The sequence below is a fragment of the Anabrus simplex genome, chromosome 9 (assembly GCF_040414725.1).
Source record: "Anabrus simplex isolate iqAnaSimp1 chromosome 9, ASM4041472v1, whole genome shotgun sequence".
Classification (NCBI taxonomy): domain Eukaryota; kingdom Metazoa; phylum Arthropoda; class Insecta; order Orthoptera; family Tettigoniidae; genus Anabrus; species Anabrus simplex.
In genome coordinates, this window is record NC_090273.1 from 73,640,545 (window position 1) to 73,663,791 (window position 23,247).

A 23,247-nucleotide genomic window follows, 5' to 3' on the forward strand; every position below is an offset into this window, starting at 1 on the left:
CACTTGGATAACTCAGTGGCTTTTTAGCCAGCTGTCGGCATCGCGTGTGTTCACAGATTCTGCTTCTCCGCACACTGCCTGTTACGTGATATTGTGGCGTTCCTTAAAACGTCGAGTACAAAAGAATTACGATTTCATTCGAACTTAGCAACTATGAAACACACTGTCGACACACCAAAGTAAAGGAAAGTGGGGAAAGCTACCCCTGCACATTTTGGAAGACGCATTCTATCATGACATGGAGATATTTTGAATTTAAATTACTCTATAAAACACTATTCTTTAAAAATATAAATGCAGTTTTAAAATAAAAGCCTGAATTGTTTTCCGTTTAAATATGACATATGGGGGCAGTTCTATCTGTGGTTACACGAAGCGTAACTTTACATCCAGCATCGGAAACTTGCCAACCTTGATGCAAATAAATCCCGCACCCCATTTTCATGCCTAAATTAAAAAAAAAAAAATGCAGGGATTATTCACGTAAATACGGTACTAATGATTTCACATAACAAACTTAATTGTGTTTATTAGGACAACAAAACAATTTTAATGTATTTAATTGATGTCCCACCCAGTGAATTGACTGTGTGGTTCAGGTAATGTGGCTTGAGCTTGAATTTGGGAGTTGGTTGGTTTGAATCCCACTGTTGGCAGTCCTTACGATGGTTTTCTGTCATTTCCAATTTTCACACCAGCAGATGCTAGGGCTACCTTCATTAAGGCGACAGTTGCTTCCTTCCCAGTCGTTTCTGAGTCAGTGCGACATAAAACCAGTAGCAAACCGTAATTGAGCCTACACCCCAGACAGGAAGAGACCCAGACTAGGTACAAAATATTAAGGAAGACTTGCTATGCATTCACATTTTAATCAGTGTTTAATGCTTTAATTGCTTTGTATTTCCAGATGCATGAACACCTCTGTACCAAGTTATTTTCACACAATTTACCCTCATTGTACATCAAAGCCCTGAGTCAATTTAAACACATGCTCTCTCATTCTATTGGTTCCATTTTATACATGTGTACACATGTATTCTCACCATAGTAAATGTAAAGTGAAAGGTTCTATAGACTATTACAAGACAGCAGGTAAGTCTTCTTTCAAATGACTGGAAGGTGGAACTAAAAAGGTGTTCACATAGCAAGGAACTGTTAGGTCAATAGCGCCTCAAACAGTTCAGATGTGGAAATAAAAGTTGCGCGTGAAGCAGTGCATCTTTTCCTCAGTAGCTTTACAGTTTGGTGACACTCATGGTGGACTGTGTTGTAATAGCACTCTGAAGGTTAATGTCGATTTACTCTGCGACTACGCGTGCCAGATCAATTTTAAATTTGTTAATTTTTGGAAGCGAGGCCATCATTAGAGAGAGGGAAGTACAAGTAAATGTTAGGAAATGTATAAATTCAATGCTTCATTGCATTTAAAACTATTAGTATTCTTAAAGGAAATTTTTGATCTTTTCTGAAAAAAAGGTTGTTGGATTTGGTCCCTTTTGGAAGCAAGCTCCCCAATTGAGCCGTGCCCGTATGAAGTAATGCATGCATTACTTTTAACAGTGGAAGAGTTTAGAATGGAAATTATGGTAAACTATTTTGCTCGTCGCCATAAGACCTATCTGTGTCGAAGCGACGCAAAAAAAAAAAAATAAAAAAAATAAAAAAACACAAACTATTTTTGCATTCCAGTGTAATATATAGCTTTTGGAATGGCAACTAAACATTTTTCGAGTCAAAGCACTGAATGGGCTAAGTGTCAAAATATTTATTCTTGCAAAGCCAAGCTTTACGTTATAGCTGGTAAGTAATACAGAAAACATATTGATATTGTAAATGTTCCAACATCAAGAAGTTATTTGCATAAATACACTGAAACATATTTTAATTGACTTGCTCTGCAGAATAATTGGTTAAGCACTTGCTTCCATATGCTCAGGTTACGGAGCATAGTTAATTAGCTTTTAAAGAGAATTTTAAGTGTGGAATGCTCATATTAATACATTTACTGGCACATGAAAAAATCCCTTTCAAGAGAAAATTCTTTGCGTCTGGGCATTTCTTAAGTCATTAATAATTGAAGGAAATTTATTATTATGAATATATTATTATTATTATTATTATATATTTGAATAAATGTATTAAACGACAATGAAAAAAAAAAAAAAGAGAACCAAGTCTTACAGGTTTCTTTATTCTGAAGGAACTAATACACTGCCAAAGAAAATGTAATTTCTGATCCTGTCTTTTTTTTAGTACAGTAGTTGCTGCCTGTGATGTTTGTACACCAGCTCTGATATACTGTTCAAATAATAATGAAGATAATACATATGACATCACGCCAAAGACCTGATCAGTGCTTTAGGTTCCTTGGGAGTCAACGTCGTCAACATAACCATTTCTCTGCTCCGGCAAGCAGGGTGCGGGTGTTTACGAGCCTCCTTCGATTCGTCCTGTCCATGCACAACTGACTACATGTTGCAAGGTCTATGATCATTTGTTGTATGTAATTTAATTACAGAGAAAAGCCATGCTGAAGATACAACATTTCAACTAAGATGGCCATTTCCATTCCCCTTCCGCTATATTCATGTGCCTGAGTATTTTTTACAACAATTATAGTCACTTGTTTTGCCTGTGTTTTTTTTTTTTACAACAATTATAGTAAATTGTTTGATCATCATCATCATCAGGGAACGGATTTATATGTACTAATAATTATTGAAATATGTACATATATATTTAGTTATTTTTATTGAAATATGGAATTATATATGGACTTAAAATTACACATATAACATTAATTTCTATTTAATATCGAAGTTCAAAGAAACTAAACAAAGTAGATCTACATGCAACGTAAAGTTGCACTTCTCATTTTAATATATTTGAAGAACACACTATCTTTTAAGTGCTGGAAAGTGAATCTTCTCCTATTATCTCTAAGGACAGATTTATATTGACTGAAACTGCGTTCAACATTGGAGGAGGTAATGGGGGCATTAATTCAACTTCACAATATCTGCTGGGGTTAAATCCAATGTTAATTTTACACTTAAATCTCCACACAGCATTGCAGCAACCTTTGTTATTTCTTCATATCCAGGGTTCTTTGAAAGTACAGTGGCCATCTTCATGTTTGCTACATCTGCAACTTTACCTGTACCACGATTTAGTTGTTCCACAGTTTTATTCACAATTTCACAACTTTCAGAAAGTGAGAGATGTGATTTTTGGAGCCTTTTCAGTGTTTTTGTGATGCATGAAAAATTATGCTGAAGGTAACATAAGTCATTTCTCACACTTGTATCGCATACAATTGTTTTTGCGGCTTCAGTTGAGGCTGCATCTTCAGAGTCCATGGCATGCAGAACGTTCTTAAAACAGTCTATATATTCAACATAATATTTAACCACTTGCAGCCACGTACCCCATCTAGTTAGAATCGGCTTAGGTGGCAATGGAATCTCTGGGTACATTTCTTTCAAAAGATGAACTCTTCTGTGGTCTTTGAGAAAAATGTTTTTCACTGAGGAAATCAATAAATCTACTTTGGGGTAACTGCCTCTTACCACTTCTGCCACACGATGAAAGGCAAGTGCTACACATGTTAAATGAGTCATCTTAGGATATACAACACATAATGCTTCTCCGGCTTTTATCATATTGGCATCGCTAATGAAAAGTAACACTTTGTTATACTTAACACCCTGTGGCCAGAGGATACCCATGGCCTCATTGAACAGTTTTGCTATAGTTTTGTTATCGCACTTTTCTAGAACATCACAGTGTAAGAGAATCAGTTTACAATAATCTTCGCTTAACAAACCAGTGATTACGTTGCCAATTAGCCTGCCTTCTTTGTCTGTTGTCTCATAAATGGAAACTCAAATAGGACTGTCTTTAATCTCTTGCTTTATCTTTCGAACAGTTTCATCGTATATGGCTGAACAGTGGACACGTGGGTGGCTACTCGGTTATTGGCTAATGGTGCACTTGTGACAATATTGACCCTGTGAAATCTGGTGCATTAAGTGCATCCAAGTTCCTTGTGTTGTGGAATAACATACAGCACCATGATCTCATCAAAGAATCGTCTTGTTCTCAAAGCCCTATTTTGAGTGATAATTAGATCATTTTTGTATCCAAGCTAATGGCTTTATGATGGACCTTCTCCACAGGCAACAGTAGTTTGAATTGCTCCAGGATGGAAATGTTCTGGTCTTGTCCATACCCACTGGAGACCACCTTAATCATGCAGGCAAGAGCAGGACTCATTGGAAGAATGCAGGATTACTGCCAGTGGACAGGGTCTGTTGCAAACTACTTCCACATACAACATTATCTTATCAAGAGAGTTGTTTTCTTTGGGCATTGAGACCTGAAAGTATCTTCTAAAAGTCTACCTGTACTTATGATGCTGTGGCTTAGTGGCTACAGTGCATGTAGTTGCATTAAATGGTCCTGTACTAGAATTGCTTCCCTTTAATAACCTGTACTAGGATGTCTAGCAACACCTTCCATCTCTTGCAAATGTATGGTACTCTAGACAACCCACAGAATTTTTGCAACATGCCTTTGAAATTGCCCTCCTTGAAGCAGTACATGTTCATGGCTGATCCAACTGCAATTCTTCAAAATCTAGCTGCAGATATGGCTACATCACTGGCTTGCGCAGTATTTGCAACTGATCTGGGATGTTCTACCTGTCGGAAGATCATCAAATGTTCTGAATCTTGCTCAGCACTACACTCGCACTGAACATATGCAGAGGCCACTATTGATGGGCAGTCTGAGACGAGGTCTCGGGATTTCTCTCGAAATTTCTAGAGACTAGCGCAGACACTATACCTCGCGAGAAATTTTGAGAGATCTGAAGAGCGTTGTCCCTGCATTGTGTGGCGAGCAGCGTGTTGTAGGCCTACAGGTAGCCTACAGGTGCAGAGTATGCGAATAGCCAACCATGGGCCTTCTCCATGCTGTCATTACGTGTCAAAAAGCAGCTAGGGCGTTCATTTGTTTCATTTCTACCGACGTCTATTTTGACACAGTATAACATAATTATAAAGGATAAGCATTCTGACATTGTAAGCAGCAGTGAGTACACGAATGAGCAGGCTAAGTACAGAAACTGACGGCTACTGTAGACATGCATTATTCGAACTCGAGACGGGACAAGATGCGCCTTGCTGCATATGCAACCACCATTATGCATGAGTGGAACGTGTAATCTAAAATGCCTGAGTTTCCTCCAGTTCTTTCGACAGGTAGGTGTACACTGTTATCTGACCCCACATTCAATATCATATGACCACTGTTTGTTTTTACCGATATTTTGGCGACTAAAATAATTCCTTACAATGTCGTAGAGTATTTGCGTCATAATTAGGTACTTCGATATAGGATGGTGCAATGCGTAATTGTGTCCAATTGTTTGCGACGACTTTAAGAAGATGTCTGAAGGGCAGCGTAAGTCATGGATGTACGTTATTTTGAAAAGATGCGACATAGCACAGCCAGCTGTGTTGTTTATTCAGAAGGAGTAAAATACGTCAGCAGAAATACTTCTGGGATGATCCGGCACTTAAAAATAGTAGCGATGATAGGCGGGAGGCAGTTGCTCCTCACTTTGTGGAGAAAACATTGCATTTGTATTCCATTTTAGCCGGCTGAAACTGGTAATTATTAAAAAAAATAATTTTAAAAGCAATTTATTCAAGCCCTGTTGTCTTTTCAGCTCTTACTCTATTTTCTTAAGTTATTACAAACGTTTTGGCGGAAATACACACAAAATGTCGTTTGTCGCGGGCAACCGATTTGTATAGCGCTACAGCAAGTAGTGAAGTACTTTGCATTTGCTTGTGCTGTGAGGAAGGGTATGTAGGTTGAGTCCTCAGCCCTAAGGCTGGTCAGTCTTTTATTTGCCAGAGTTATGGACACAGGTATGATTCACCCACTTGCCGTGCGCATTCGTCAGTCTGACAGTCTGTTTAGTCAGTTTCTTAGTATGTAATCAATTAATAAATTATTTTAATTGTATTATCACACCTCCTATTAAATTGTAATACATTTGTAATTGTTCCTTTGATGAAAGTTTTATTGTATAGTATTGAATCAAAATCTCAAAGAATCTCTTATTACCACACTTAAGTTCGTAAACTGTTACTTATCTGTCGAAATTTGCTTAGAGCGCTTCAAAAACTTACTATTTTGTAGATTTTTTTTTCACACTTTTATGTACAACCCCCGTCGCATTATCCCACAATCCTGGGTACTTTTTGTTGTCTGCAGTTTGTTTTGCCCCCTCACTTCTAATTCCCAATCGCCGCTACTGCTTAAAAACGCATAATATCTACGAAGGGGAATTGTCACAGAAACCCCCTGTGGGTGGGGGCAGTATAATACCCACGGTATCCTTTGCCTGTCGTAAGAGGCGACTAAAAGTGGCTCTTAACTTGGGAGCGTGGGTTGGCGTTCACGGGGCCCTCAGCTGAGTCGTGATATTGCTTCCACTTACTTGTGCCAGGCTCCTCACTTTCATTTATCCTATCCGACCTCCCTTGGTCAACTCTTGATCTTTTCCGTACACGACGGTATTACAGCACTTGAGGCCTAGGGCGATTTTCATTTCCGTGCCCTTCGTGGCCCTTGTCTTCCTTTGGCTGACACCTTCATTTTTCAAAGTGTTGGATCCCTTCCATTCTTTCTCTCCTTTTAGTGTTGTATAGAGAATGGTTGCCTAGTTGTACTTCCTCTTAAAAAAATAATCACCACCCCACCACTTGTCACAGAACACCTCCAGCCTGGTATACACCTCAAGAAGCTACCTTGATGACAACAGTTGCGAGGTATCCAGGCAGGTGTACGTCCTATCTATAGTTATTAACAAATTATAACATAAGGGTTATTCAGCTAAGATGTCCACCTGAAATATCTCTTGAACCGTTTAGTATACTGATCAGTTTAAGATATTGACATTTTGTTTTCACTTTCATTAATGGTATTAAGGGGCTCATAGTTCAACATGCAGTACTTTTCCAGGCTTTTGACAAAATTTACCGGCACACACGTTATCTCATGGAATAACTGCTTACGGGATACTATAAAGTTTACACTCGTAGTTACTGGGACGTGGCACAGATCGCAACACAGGAGAATCGGTCTCTAGATCCGTGACGTCAGTCTCGAGAGTATCGAGCGAGAGCGTTGCCCATCACTAGAGGCCACCCAGCTCTGCATGTTAGTCTTACATCATAGCACACCCACTTTCCTGTGGTTCAAAGTTGTCCACACCATGTGGGATTGTTTAGTACTGAACCTAGTTCTTCTTTGACCTGGACGTTGTAGTTGTAAAAGTTCGTTCCTCTGTTTAGTGGTATGATTTCTATTTGGGTTTCCCTCCAAAGCCGGTCTTCTAGGTAGGAAATTCCTCCCAGATCTGAGTTGTGGGTTGGTGCCCATAAAGTAGATGACAAACTGCACGAGTGAGTTCATTAGGTGATAGCTACTGCCTTGTTGCTTGCTTTGGTCTGTATGATCAGCCATTACATGTAAATAGTATGATGTACCCTGTGTAACCATAGTACACACTGTTAAAATGATTTTTATTAGAGAATTTGCGAATCAGTGATTATGATGTCCTCAGTTGGCTGTAATGTGTTGTATTTTTACAGTTAGTTGTAAATATTAATTGTGTTCACCGTTTTTATTGTTTGATCAATGTATTCATGTTAAAGGCTAGTTTAAGACGTGCTACTGTATACTGATTGTTACTTATTTTACCATAGTGTTTAATTTGTTGGAATAATACTCTTTATTAGGGATACTGACTTAGTTCAACAGTGAATTTCGTTAAATGATGAGCATAATCATGAAATATGCGTGAATTTGGTTGAGTGGGCTCATAGTCATCAACCATAAGATACTCGTCCACTATGCAACATAATGGCTTGCAGCTTCGAGTGCACAAGAAAAGTTGAGTTTCTCAATGTAAACTGTTGTCAAATATCAAGTTGCAGGGGTCGATGACCTTGGATGTCAGGTCCCTTTAAACAAGTAGCATCATCTTTCAAGTTGCACATAATTGAGTGGTATGGTGTATGCAGAGGAAGAGACAGAGGTGTGCCATCTGAAGTGACTTGAACAGTTTAGATAATTTCTGTGATGCAACTTGCTCCTGTTCATTGTCTGGTTTGGGATAGGTGTCTGAGAGATTACGAGCTCTACTGAAAGTGTAAAAGTGAGGTATTTATTTTGTAGTTACTGTGAACAAAATAACATACATTATTCAAGTATGAATAGGCTTCAATGACAAGGGCGATGATGAGGAAGTTGATAGCATTAATTGAATCAAAATAATGATTATGAATTGTTCAAATAGTGAATTATAGGAATAAAAGAAAGACACAACGATTTAAATGAAATTAGAACCGAGCTGAACATGTTACTGGATGAAGTTAAACAAATGATTCACAAATTGACGTTTGGGTTTACAAACGAAAAGAACAAAATGAGAGCAATAAGATCAGGAATTAAAAGGTGAATAGATGAAATCAGCTAATTAGTTCATGTCTAGTACACAAAGTACATGCTGAAGAGATCTTACAGAACAAAAATCAAAGTCACTGCCTGACCTTTGCAGTTCATTTTTTTTTTAGACAGTTAGGTCTTCCACATGCAGCTCTTTTAGCACATTATTGACAACTCTGCTATGTTGAGGACTCAAATTCGTTTTCTCACTTATTTCCTTCCCCTCCCCCCCACATCTTTTGCTTCCTTCCCACAGTAAAATAAATAATTAGCAAGCTGCAGACAGTACTTTATCAGATAACATGCTCTCCAAATCACACTCAACAGCTGACGTCATGAGTTGTATGTGCATAAAATTGGGCCACGAAACTTGTATGGTATAAACACACAGTGCAACATTTCTTTCCGTATGCCAGCTTTCTTTCGAGTGGTGCAACAAGGAGGAACGGGACTTGCATGTTGTGTATAAGCAGGATGTAGTGCATTTGTTGTGCAATAAAAAGGTTGCATACAACCTAAATTATATAGGGAATGAGTACAAGATCAGTTGCAATATCTTTGACACTTTTGTTTGTTACATCACAAAACTGTCCTTGCAAATGAATGTTTTCTTCATTTTTACATAATGTTTATTTTTATTGTATGTCCTAGCCACACAGTGTTAAAAAGCCTTTGTGGAACTGTGTCACAGAAGTGTTTTTCTGTCCTGTTGCATTTTATTGTGTTCTACCCTTTCCATTTAGGTTTACTAACCAATATGAACTACACTGCCAAGGAAGTTACACAGGGTGGCACTTAACCCATTGAGATTTTCCAAATGTAAGGAGATAGAACAAGCATTTAAAAAATGAAAAAAAGAAATCTTGTAAAAGAACTCTGTCCACTGCTAAACAAATGACAATTTCTAATAGTTTTGTATTTCTTCTAAAAAATATGTTGATTCCATCAGTTGATACAAGATATGCTGCTTTTGGCTACCACTGTACATTTGTTAATGGTTTTGTCAATTTTTTGTTATAAAAAAGATTGTTCTTCTCTGTCCTACTTTTTTGAAAAGTGTAAATTGTACATCACACACGATAATTTTGTGTAGAATATTTATGTAATTTCTTCTGTGACATTTTACATGAAATTGGGAAGAATAATATAAATCTTGTATTTTACATTAAAATGACTGCTTCCAGTTCTGATCACTCTTTACTGTTTAAGTCCTTTATTGTACCAGTGCATGAATGAATGAGTGTGCAAATATTTCGTTTTGTGTGGGACTGGCTCTGGATGTGTTAATAAATGTGGTTTATGAATATTTACTAAATTTTTATTTTTAGAATTAAATTCTGTTAAAAAAGTGAAGAAACTTTCGATTCTGTTGGTTCGTGGAGGAGTTTCAATCCTAGTGTCATAGCAGTCAAGTGAAGTCAAGTGATTCTAAGGTTGACTAGCAACACAAGAGCGAAATAGATGCAACATTTAATCATGGTAGCATTGAATTCTAATGGCTTTTTTCAGGAAACATTACTGTTGTTAAAGATTGTACAAGTACGTGAGCACCATGATACCGGATAGCTTTAGTAAATAATTAAGTAAATAATGTTAATGATATCTTTGAGATTAAATGTTTCTCAGAAGGATAGTGATGCCTGGGAGGAAGTTGTTACTAACTACACTCATGAACAATCCTGCAGATGTGTTCATGCTTTGTTCTTGGCATATTTGATTTGAGAAAAACACATTGCAATGTTTGGAATATTTTCATTATTCTGCCACCGAAAAGGCTAGGGATTTCTCTTTTTTCCTGAACAAAAATTTTGGCACCAAGTAGAACTTGAGATTTATCAATTTAAGTTCTGCATCACCACCCAAATTATTCTCTTGAATAACCATGATTTTTCTGAACAAGTTCACACCCGAATGTTAAACAGCTGTTAATTTTCTTTGAGAATAGGGAAAGGTACTCTTGTATTCACTTAATGAGAGCACCAGGTTGAATATGCCTAGTATAGGGATTACCATTGATGATTTCTGCCTCTTCCACTTATTTCAGACTGGTTTGAGGATTTGGAATAAAGACAGTGTAGTGAACAAGACAATCATAAAATGTCATTCTTGATGCCTTATGATCCTTGCAACAAGAAAGAAGGCAGTAATACGTTACTTGGATGAAATTTTGTGTGTACATTGCTTTTCTTTTTTACTTTTTTTTTTTTTTGCCCTCCCCACCTCTTCTTTTCACTGGTCACAATTAGCACAGTGGTTTAGCTGATGGCTCTGTGCTCTGATCGAGGTTGACTCTGTGACTGAATTTTCATTTGGAGTGTTTGAAAGGAATGTTGTCATTACTCTTCAGCGAAGATCTAAAATGAGCTGCGAAGTTCTATTGCCCTCAGAATTAATTGGATAAGCTGAAGACCTCTCTTTTGTCTTTGCTTACCTTATATTCTTTCCTGGGATCGTGTTAAGTTTGTTTGATTAAAAGAAAAATTCCCTTGACATTCATTGAGTGCACAGCCTGACTTGTGATAGCATATAGCTGGATTCTAAGTCCCAAGGAACTCCAGTGTTTGTAAAGAAAATAGAATTTGTAATTGTGCTTTTCGAAAGTATAAGAGAAACTTTTTTCAGTCTGTCGAAGCAACTGCAAGTCATAAAACTCTAGAAAAGAAAACACATTAATAATAGAATCTATTAGAAAAAGACTGTCGTGAATTAAAGATTTTCTTTTTGAGGCATTTTATAATACATATTATTATTATTATTATTATTATTATTATTATTATTATTATTATTATTATTATTATTATTATTTATTATTTATTATTATTTATTATTATTACCATTTTATTTCCCAAGTATATTCTAGTGTTGTCTTGGATTAGTTTTGACAGACTGCAAAACTTTTATTTGTTTACTAAGTCAAGACTGAAAAGAAAACAGCTTCCACTTTATTACTCCATAAAAATGTGTTAGGTTATGCAAGTAGATTAAAATTGTACAGTGGATCCAGGGTAGTAGCTTTCTTTTTTAGGCCCCAAGGCTGTATTTGAAGGTCTATACTGTATGCCCTTTGCTTAACGCGACTCGTTTGAGTGTGCCTTCTGGTTTCTAGCGCTTATCTTCTGCTTTGCTTTCTTTTCTTTTTAATTTCTCCTTTCTGTCAGTGAGTTTTAACTCTGTTTGAAATCGTGAACATGAAAGGTACAGCTTTAGGTCATCATTGTTTGGTGCTTATGTTCATTCAAATGTCCCACCAGTTGACCGATTCAAGCCTGAGAAATTTGTGAAGACGTGGCTGCAAAACCACTGCACTGCAATACATACAAATTCAACAATTAGTTCCAGTGAGAGGTGTGATTAGAAATGAAAAAGTCACTTTGGGTAAACTGTCTTTAGCTTATCCCAGTTATTTCTGGGGTTGCCAGAGCTACCCAGGCTCATTTCGGTTTTTGGCTGGGGATTTAAGGCCAGATACCTTTCGTTGATGCTGCATGATTTTTGAGATGAAAATCTTGACCCAGGATTGACCGGGATTGTAACCTCAACCTTCCAGGTGGGAAGCCAGCAGCCGGCTCACTGAGCTAATCATGTTTCCCCAAAAGAGGCACTTGGGAGTGGATTTTAATAAATGGCTGGAAGCAGGTCCAGTAGAAGACTACTGTCTAAACACAAAAAAAGTTTTCAAACTATTTGCCATCATGTCGTGGAATAGTGGGAACATTGATGTTGGTTCCAATTCCCCCCTGTCCTTTGTCCTAGTGTTGTTTTTGTCAGTTGCGCTTTTATCTCATTGACTCCATTTTAGTTTGTGTTGCGCATTTTAATGTGTTATTTTAACGTCTAACGTACATTATGTGTTAATATCTGTATTACTGGGCGATGCCTTATTCCTTCGATTTCCTGTACTTTCTCTTATTTTAATAGAATATAAGGCATTGCGTATTAGATCCACTGACTGTTTTAATCTCACCCTCATTTTTCTTCATTACCATTCCTTTTTAACTCTAGTCAGTGAATACTTTTTAAAATTTTAACTTCATATCTCATGTCCTTCATTTCGTTCCATTAGGGGCCGATGACCTTCGATGTTAGGCCCCTTAAAACAACAATCATCATCATCATCATCATCATCATCAGTTCCCCCCCCCCACACACACACTTTTTTGATCATTGTAATCATGAAAACAACCTATATACAGACGCATTTGCCTATAGACACCCGACAAGAGGGCGTGCTTATGGCAACGTGCTGTGTGTGATGAAGTATTTCAGCATTTATATGCAGATTCATTATCCATATGCCACATGGGTGACAAGCCCTGAGGATTGTTATAGTTTCTCAGCCGTCAGTAGGCGACGGGCTGCGTGAATTCTCGCTTTTATGCACCTCATATTTCCTTGATCAGCGATAAAATTGTGGGCGAGATTCAGTTCCAAATGGTGCAGTCGTGGAACATAAACTATCGCTATCGCTACATCTTTCTTCCTTTCTTTCTTTAAACCTTCATGTACATATACATACATTATCATTATAGACAGTTATGCCTTTCAGCATTCAGTCTGCAAGCCTCTGAATTTACTAAACGTCGCCACAATCCTCTATTTGAAACTAGTGCTGTGGGCTCATTTAGTTCTATACCTTGTCCTTAAATCGTTAGAAACTGGGTCTAATCATCACTGTCTTGGTCTCCCTCTACTTCGCTTACCCTCGACAAGAATCCATTATTTTCCTAGGTAGCCTATCCTCCTCCATTTGCCTCACATGACCCCACCACTGAAGCCGGTTTATACATACAGCTTCATCCATCGAGTTCATTCCTAAATTAGCCTTTATCTCCTCATTCCGAGTACCTTCCTGCCATTGTTTCCACCTGTCTCTACCAGCTTTCATTCCCGCTACTCTCATCTCTGTTACTTCTAACTTATGAATAAGATATCCTGAGTCCACCCAGCTCTCGCTCCCATAAAGCAAAGTTGGTCTGAAAACAGACCGATGTAAAGATAGTTTCGTCTGGGAGCTGACTTCCTTCTTACAGAATACTGTTGATCGCAACGGCGAGCTCACTGCATTAGGTTTACTGCACCTTGATTCAGTCTCACTAAATTACCATCCTGGGAGAACACACATCCTAAATACTTGAAATTGTCTACCTGTTCCAGCTTTGTATCACCAATCTGACATTCAATTCTGTTGACCTTCGTGTATTTAACAAACTAATATCAGATATGTAGAGCTATTCCCTTGAGCTCCAATCCGGATGTCAACATAGTACGGCACATTCAGTTGCTGATGGATACTGATATTTGCGATTAATTATGTGCATACCGGTTATCGTAGGTACTGAGTGACATTGAATTGGATATTTCTATGAAATAGAGAAATTACAACTGAAGCATGACAGTTTCAATGTTCACCGAAAAGTCAGAGAGGTGACTGGGAAATACAAATTAAGAACAAGGAACAGGTTGGTGAATAGTGAAGGGAAAACAATCGTTGGACAAGAGGAGCTAAAACACACACGTAGAACAACTCTTTTATGACAGTCGTTCTGAACCTCCTGAAGTAAACTTCGATACAGGACCTAGAATTCTGATGGAAGAAGTACAAACTGCGATAAATGGAATGAAAGATGGTAAATCACCTGGCCCTGACAATGTAAATTCCGAAATTCTAAAGCTTCTCTGTGAAGATAATTTCAAATGGTTGACTGCATTATTCAACGACATCTACGACTCTGGTTGCATTCCACGGGATTGGCTTAAATCTGAATTTATTACATTGCCCAAAAAACCTGGAGCTAAAACATGTGGTGAGTACAGGACCATCAGTCTCATGAGTCACTTACTAAAGATATTTCTGAGGATCATTCACCGAAGATACAAAAGATCTGTGAAGAACAAATTTTTCCTACACAATTTGGTTTCAGAAATGCATTTGGTACGCGTGAAGCATTGTTTTGTGTCCAGGTGCTATTTCAAAGGTGCAGAGACGTGAATTGCGACATTTATGCCTGTTTTATTGATTACCAGAAGGCTTTCGACAGTGTAAAACACCAGAAGATCGTAGAAATCTTAAAAAGCATTTGTTTGGATGACAAGGACCTGTGTATAATAGTAACCTTATATAGGAACCAGTTGGCTTCTGTGAGGTTGGACGGAGAAAATACGGAGGACGTACATTCTACGAGGTGTAAGGCAGGGTTGTATATTATCCCCACTGATTTTCAACAGTACCGGTATTCAGAACGCATCTTTAAGGAAGCTCTTGATGAAGTAGAGATGGGAGTGCTCTTAAACGGCAAATATATCAACAACATCCGATATGCCGACGACACAGTCGTCTTTTCTGATAGTGAGGATAGTTTACAGTACCTTGTAGATTGACTTACACAAAAGAGCTCTGAATATAGTCTAGATGTCAACACTCAAAAAACGAAAACAATGATAATCAGTAAAAACAAGGTTCTTACATGTCATCTTAAGATAGGCCAGAACAACATTGAACAAGTCCATAAATACACGTGTCTTGGTACAACCATAAATGACTAATGGGATCTTTCTGATGAGGTGAAGACCCAAATTGGAAAAACCAGGGCTCTTTTCAATAAGATGATCAATCTGTTTAAGAATCACGGGTTAGAAATGTCGACGAAGATCAGACTTCTACGCTGCTATGTGTTCTCCACTCTCTTCTATGGTGTTGAAACATGGACTCTAACAGAATCATTGGGTAAACGCTTGGAGGCTTTTGAGATGTGGCTATATAGAAGAATGTTAAGAATACCGTGGACATTGCATGTCACAAATGTCGAGATTCTACGAAGAATGAGGAAAAAGAAAGAAGTATTGACCACCGTGAAAGCAAGAAAGATCCAGTACCTGGGACACACCATGCAGGACAACAGCAGATACAATCTCCTTTAGACCATCCTGCAAGGAAAAATTCCAGGAAAAAGAAGCGTTAGCCGAAGAAGAATATCCTGGCTTAAGAACATCAGAACGTGGACCTTTAAAATATCTACAGAGCTTTTTCGAGCCGCAAGTGACAGGATGAGCACAGCCAAGATGGTTGCCAACATCCAGAATGGATAGGAACCAGAAGACGAACAGCTAACACTAAACAGAGAGTAACCATGAAGATAAATTCTCGCATACTTGAATACAGTAAGTACCGGTATGCTAAAAGCACAAACAGGGCATTCCTAGTACACTGTGCTTAGAAAGACGGAGCCACAAATGGTACTGCTTTGAAAGGAATCGTACCGAATCTTTCTTGGGATATTGAATTTCTAAAATGCTTTCACGTAAAAACATGGAAAAGCATAAATCTGTCTGATGTATTCACAGGAATAGTGAGGTTAATTTTCAGAAGTTGTATACACACTTGAAAATGTTTCAGTCAAGTTATTGTTATGTATGAACGAGTATGCACCACAGATGGGGAACAAAGAGGATTTTGAGGAATTCTTGGAAATTCTAGAAAAGGAGATAACTGGTGTGGAAGTGATTATAATGGGAGACTTAAATGTACAGGTAAAAAACGAGACACAGAAAGGAAGAAGTAATCTGATTGTATGAATATGGGAAAAGGAAGGGGGGAGGAGAGAAACTAGTTTTGTGAGAGGAATGAAATGATTTTGGGCATCACAAGGTTTTGGAAGAGAAACAGCAGGAAAATTACAAGATATGGCTGGGGTGACAAAAGAATTAAGTCAATAATTGTTTACTTTCTGGTGGAAAGGACAAATTTCAGACAGTTGATGGATGTTACAGCTTTACCAAGAGAAGCATTTGATGGCATTCATAGTGTTATGATAGCAAAAGATGAGAGCGAGGAAAAAAAGAAAAACTAAAGGAGATAAGAAATAGTAAAATCAGTGTGTAAATTAAAATAAGAATGTACAGGAAGAATTTCTGCAGAGTCAGCATGCTATCCATTTAGCCATGGAGCCGGGCATAGGTCTGAATAGAAACAAATGATTGTTGCTGGATGCTAAATAATATTTTAAAATAATAATAATAATCATCTTCTGCAGCTTATCCCGCTTGCGCACGGTCCCAGCGCACACTGAGGCATGAAAGCGTTGTGGACGGGGATTTAAGGTCGCACGCCCTTCCTGACACTACGGGATTTTCAAATGATAATCTCACTCCAGCAACACCAGGAATCAAGCCACAGTTGCCGGAATGACAAGCAAGGAGCTAAGCTGCAATCAGATCGAGACCCCATCTCAGATGTTCCTGCTGTGTGTTTGTGTTTACTGACAAGAAAATCTTGGCCACGTTGAAGAAGACTTGCAAAACAATATGATATATATCATTTAAATTTTATATCTCCAATTTCAAGACAAAGGATAGAAGATTTGGCATCAGCAGCCTCTACAGACAAATTGTGTGTCACAAAGGTAACCATTCTTGCCTCTCTAAAGAACCAGAGAAACAAGGAAATGCCATTTGGTCCTTGTTTCAATGACGGTGAAATTCTGACATTCACCTCCCCGCGGTAGAGAGGGGGCAACGACTGCATATAAAAAATATACTTTATATGCAGGCAGCTAACGAATGAAGGGACCGATTATCTCCCGGTATAAGGAGATCCCTTATACCAAGTGCCAACAGTCTCTTTGAGAGTGGATGAGCGGGTGTGGGTAAGGACACTCTATTGTCCTGGCGACAAGAAATTGTTCCCAAAGGCGGAGGAACCAGTTTGGTCAACGGCATTAGGATGCAGAAGGCAACGGGAAACCACTGCATTAAAGATCCTGAGAGATATTCCAATAAATTCACATGGCATGGCTGCAACGTCAAGATCAGAGCTGGCCGTGTGGATCGTCTACCTCCGTTTGGAGACGATGGCTTGAGAAGACGAACCATTCTTGAAAGTAATTATTTGACACAATTCTGACAAGAGAAATCTGTAAGGTCTAGTGAAAATGGGTGAGCCCTAGAGGCCTAAACCAGGTTGCATATGTGGACTTGGTTCAGTTTTATGGTCCAAATGCCCTTCACCAACGATGTGTGTGGAGAGATGTTCCTGTAGTGGTTGGTAGTGTGAGGTTTTGTGTGTAAATGAAGAGGTGTGGGTTGAACTGGGCAATAGGTCCTCAGCCTGCACCGCTAGGGAAAGCGTCATTAGCATGCATGTCACGGAGGACGATGCAGTGCTGTTAGTGCCTTACAGAGTTCCTCACATGGTGTTATTAGCATTCTGGTCTGCGCACGTCCTGACTAGTGGCGAAACCTATTGGTCTAACTCGTTGGGGGTGGGGGCGGTAGAATAACACCCACGGTATTCCCTGCCTGTCGTAAGAGGCGACTAAAAGGGGCCTCACGGGCTCTGAACTTTGGAGCGTGGGTTGGCGACCACGGGGCCCTCAGCTGAGTCCTCGCATTGCTTCCACTTACTTGTGTCAGGCTCCTCACTTTCATCTATTCTATCCGACCTCCCTTGGTCAACTCTTGTTCTTTTCCGACCCCGACGCTATTAGGTTTGCGAGGGCTAGGGAGTCTTTCATTTTCACGCCCTTCGTGGCCCTTGTCTTCCTGTGGCCGATATCTTCATTTTTCGAAGTGTCGGACCCCTTCCATATTTTCCCTCTGATTAGTGTTATATAGAGGATGGTTGCCCAGTTGTACTTCCTCTTAAAACAATAATCACCACCACCACCACTGTGAGACCAGTGGCCTAACTGCAAGGACGTTAAGAAGTTTTCTTGTTCACTAGTTGCTAATAATATCTACCTGTGTGTATTCTGGGAGTGATGCCATATTTAATAAATTTCAGCCTTTGGGAGTGACTACTGATAACAGAGGTATGGAAAATTTTGCACAATTTCTAATATTTTTCTACAAAAGTAAATATATTTCTAGGGATGGGTTGACAAGTCCTCGGTATTGGAAGTGGACATTTCTCTTTCCTATATGCAATACAAAGTTTGGTTTCTGTAATGTAGCATTCTGTAATTATGAAATTTATGCTGAGGACCTATTCTCTAGTTTTACGAGGTGTGTATTAGGACAACTGCAAGTATTCGACCCCTTAGCCAGGGAAATTAACTGGATACAGCTTAAAACCTTTGTTGAAAGTTCGAATTCAAGAAGACTGGCAAATATTTGTTCATAGGAAGAGGAACTTAGGGACTGGAATCATTTACTAAGGCAGGTTCAGTCGTCGTTTACACGGATGGTTCAAGGACAGAAACGAAGTTGGTTTGTGCGTTTGTTGTCGACAATGATAGGTTTCTTTTTTGCTCTTCCGGAAACCTGTAGTGTGTACACAGCAGAGCTCTATGCTATCTGTGAAGCTCTGCGGTACGCACTGTCCGATGAGCGCCGACACTTTCTTCTGTGTACTAACTCTTTGAGCTCGTTACAGTCTATTGATACCTGTTTCCCTGGGCACCCTCTGGTGCACCGGGTCCAGGACCTGCTGGCTGGGTGTTCGGATGCCGGCACCAGAATCACGTTTATGTGGCTCCCAAGCCACATGGGTGTAGAGGGAAATTAATTAGCAGATAAGGCTGCCAAGCAGGCAGTTGCACTGCCACCGTTGCCTTACAAGGTTCCAGCAAGTGATATTCGCACTCAGCTGAGACATATGGTTATGTCCCATTGGGAGATGGAGTGGCAGGCCATTCCACTTCCAAATAAGCTGAGAGCCATAAAAGGAACAACGATGGTATAGAGGACTTCCCTTCGCGCTTCGCCGAGGGAAGCAGTGGTATTATGTCTTCTTCGGATCGGCCACGGTCCCATCTATTGAAAGGTGAACCCCCTCCGGTGTGTACTTGCGGCGATCATCTTACCGTGGTACACATCCTCAAACGGAGTGTGTGGACCTGGTCGATCTGCGCCGTAGGCTTAACCTCCCGAGTACAATCTCCCTTATCCTGCGAGATGACGAGCAGTCAGCAGACCTCGTCATCCGTTTTATGGGGGATACTGGTCTTTTTTATCGTGTGTAATGTCCTTTGTCCTAGTATATTTGTGTTAATTGCGCTTTTATCCCAATGACTCCATTTTAGTTTGTGTTGCGTATTTTAATGTGTTATTTTAACGTCTAACGCGACATATATATATTTGTACTTCCAGGCAATGCCTTTTTCCTTTGTTACCTGTATTTTCTCTTATTTTATTAGAAAATAAGGCATTGCGAATTAGATCCATCGATTGTTTTAATCTCATACTCATTTTTCTTCATCACCAGTTTTGTAACTCTAGTCAGTGGATATCTTTTAAAATTTTAACTATCATATATCATGTCGTCCATCTCGTTCCATTAGGGGCCGATGACCTTCAATGTTAGGCCCTTTTAAACAACAGGCATCGTCATCATCATCATCATCATCATCATCATCATCATCATCATCATCATCATCAATTTACTAAGGCAGATGTTCAATAAATCTCTTCTTTGAAATCACAAAACAAAAAAAAAAAAGGGCTTGGTGAACAACTGATAGGGAATCTGCCACCTGGGCGGCAGCGCTAAATGCAGATCAGTGGTGATTGATGTTCGCCAATAATAACAATAACGTATGCGTCAGTGGGCAAAGGAAAGGTAACAGCAGAAGCCCAAAATTGAGCGTTTAGCAAAGGCTGAAGAACTGCTTCAGTGCTTACTGATAGCCTAATTATCCGAGTATTGGAGTTTTCTGTTCTCTTCTCAGGCAACGCGACAAGCCTCCACAAGGCAGATGAAGAAACGTGATTCTCTCACGAGTGGAATTACGAGGTTTTCATTGCCCAACAATGATCCATACAGGGTGATTCAGCTAATTCGTAAAATATATTGACATTTTGTTTTCAAATTCTTAAATTGTATTAAGGGGCTGATAAAATACTGCCCTATTCCTTTCGATCACATACCGTACGTAATTACCGGGCGAGTTGGCCAAGCGTTTAGAGGCGCGCGGCTGTGAGCTTGCATCCGGGAGATAGTGGGTTCGAATCCCACTGTCGGCAGGCCTGAAGATGGTTTTCCGTGGTTTCCCATGTTCACACCAGGCTGTACTTTAATTGAGGCCACGGCCGCTCCCTTTCCACTCCTAGGCCTTTCTTGTCCCATCGTCGCGATAAGACCTATCTGTGTCGGCGCGACGTAAAGCCACTAGCAAAATAAAAAATCATACTTACGTAATTACTGAGAAACCGGTAGCAACCTTTTTTAAGTGTACTGATTTCATCCAATAGAACAATTAAGAATCGAGCGAGAAATTCAATGATGTGCTTATTTTGCAAATCCGGCGAGTACTTTCGGAGATATTAAAGGGTTTTTAAATGTGTAGGCATTAGAAAGAGATTCGCTACTCGCGTAGTTCTCGTGCTTGGACTCACGCCTTGATGACAAACACACATACAGTATCTTGCCATTATCTCGAAGGGGACCGGAGGAAAAACAATATGATGTAGGCCTACAGCATTTCGGAGTTACAGAGCTGTTGTATCATTGCCGTTGAATCAGAAAAAAGACCGGATAACACAGTGAAATTGTAATAATTTAAGTGCTTAAATCTAACGTGTAAGATCAATGCAGTAGCGGCGACTGGGAATTAGAAGTGGAGGGGAAAAAATGTGCAGACAACAAACCTGGTTTGTGGAATATAGCGGGGGGGGGGGGGGGGGGGGGAGGATGGGGGAGGGTCTCAAAAACGAAAAAAGCTACCAAATGGTAAGTTTTTTTTAAATGTTCTCTGAGCGAATTTCGATAGGTGAAGGTTGATAGTTTACCAACTTAAGTGCCGTAATAGTTTTGTTGTTGTTGTTGTTGTTGAGATTTTGATTCAATACTATACAATAAAACTTTCACCAAAGGAACAATATTACACATTATTACAATAAAATAGAAGTACGGCATTATTACACACTTAAAAATAATTCAGAATTTGACTACAAATTAACAGACACAAAAGGGATTGCCAAACTCACGAATGCGCGCGGCAAGAGGGTGAATCAAAGCTCAGTGTCCATGACCTTGGCAAAACATATACCGCTGCTACCCTTCCTCACAGCACATCCAAAGTCTCCACTACTTGCCGTGGCACTGTCCAAATCGGTCATCCGCGATGAACGATATTTTTTGCGTATTTCCGCTAATAATTTTTTAATAATTAAAGAAAAAAAATAGCTGATAATACAGCAGGGCTTAAAAATTGCTTGGTTTAATAATTCCTAGTTTCAATCGGCTAAAATGGGGAAAACATTCTTCACAAATCGCCGCTACTGGATCGATGTACGTTAGCAAGAGGCAGTGGTCAAGTTAAAATACACAGGGGAACATGTTTTGTAACGTGTGGTATGTGAACGTTAATTTGGTAGATGGGGTTCCAATGGCCGTACAGCATACCTTGAGACCTTAGCTACTCAGGGTAAGTTTATGTCAAATCGAAGTTGATACTCAATCTGTAGGCGTAGCCATGCATTAAACTGTCAGGTGACCCCTCAGAACAAAGTGAGTAGCGGTGGGTCCGTGTGTCGTTGTGAGGTACACAGACTACTGCGGCCATTTGAGCACATTGTACGTAAACCAGCACATCCCATGAGACATCTTAACGAGGTTCAAGTCGCAAGAGCCGTCACTTTGATCCAGGAAGGATGTACTTTTCGTCATGTTGCTGTGGATCTCATTGTCTCTCCGTCATTTATTCAAGGCTTGTGGAATCGCTACAATAAGACAAGCCAGTTCACAAGGAGGGTTGGACAAGGTCGTGGACTCATGACAACTCCACAGGATGACCGACATCTGACCAACTGTGCGTTGCGGGGTCGTTCAGCAACTGCCAGAGAACTGCAACAAGACCTTAGGAGGGTTACTGGAGTCACGGTGTCTGACCAGACAGTAAGGAACAGCTTAAGAGAAGTGTCCTTACGACCCAGACGTCCTGTTCTAGTGCCCCGTTTAACGCGGCAACATCGCGCAGCTCGTCTTGTGTTTGCCCGTACTCACAACAACTGGCAACTTCGCCAACGGAGACCTGTGTTGTTCGCAGACGAGTCCAGATTTCCCCTGACACAGCGTGATGGGCGTTACCGTGTATGGAGATGCCGTGGTGAGCAGTACATGCCAAATTTTGTCCACGAAGGTGACCGATTCGGACAAGGTTCTGTGATGGTGTTAGGTGGCATCAGTGTTGATGACCGTACGGATGTTGTCGTCGTCCGTGGTAATCTTACCGCTGCGGGGTACATCGAGCAGATACTGCTACAGCATGTGTTTGTTGCTGCATACGGTGTTGGCCCTGAATTCGTACTCATCCACGACAATGCCAGGGCTCATGTAGCGCGCATCACCAGAACATCCTTGCGAGAACTGGACAGTCAAGAGTTGGAATGGCCAGCAGTGAGTCCCGACCTTACTTCCCTCGAGTATGTGTGGGATAGGCTTGGCAGAAGTGTTCATGGGCGTCCTGTTCCACCACAGACTCTCCAAGACCTCGAACAGGCTCTCATTGAAGAATGGGACTTGATACCGCAACATGATCTCCGTCGACTTATACGGAGCATGCCACGTAGGTGCCAAGCTGTGATAAATGCTCGTGGAGGACATACACCATACTGAAGCTCTCCAATTGTGATAAAAATCCACCCTGGAGGACTGTTATCACTTTGTTTTCGCCCCTGCTTGGATATTTCCGCCTGTGTTCTGAAAATGAGCGCGAATCAATCGATGTTCTTTTGTATACTTCAACGGTAAAGAATAAAGGTTTAGTTGGTAATATACCTGGGTGT

General features: G+C 39.9%; 1 protein-coding gene across 3 annotated transcripts in view; it reads left to right on the forward strand.

Annotated features, from left to right (window-relative positions):
• The window catches only part of LOC136881219 (uncharacterized), a 59,849-nt gene extending 50,067 nt beyond the window's left edge, over window positions 1–9,782 (forward strand). Inside the window, exon 8 of one of the 3 annotated variants that reach the window (XM_067153946.2) lies at window positions 9,270–9,781. The gene's annotated coding sequence lies outside the window, so the exon portion shown is untranslated. Of the gene's footprint in view, window positions 1–3,928; window positions 4,289–9,269 lie in introns of those variants that run through there. The other 2 variants (XM_067153947.2, XM_067153948.2) reach the window with 2 other exon arrangements.
• Window positions 9,783–23,247: the final 13,465 nt, after the last annotated feature.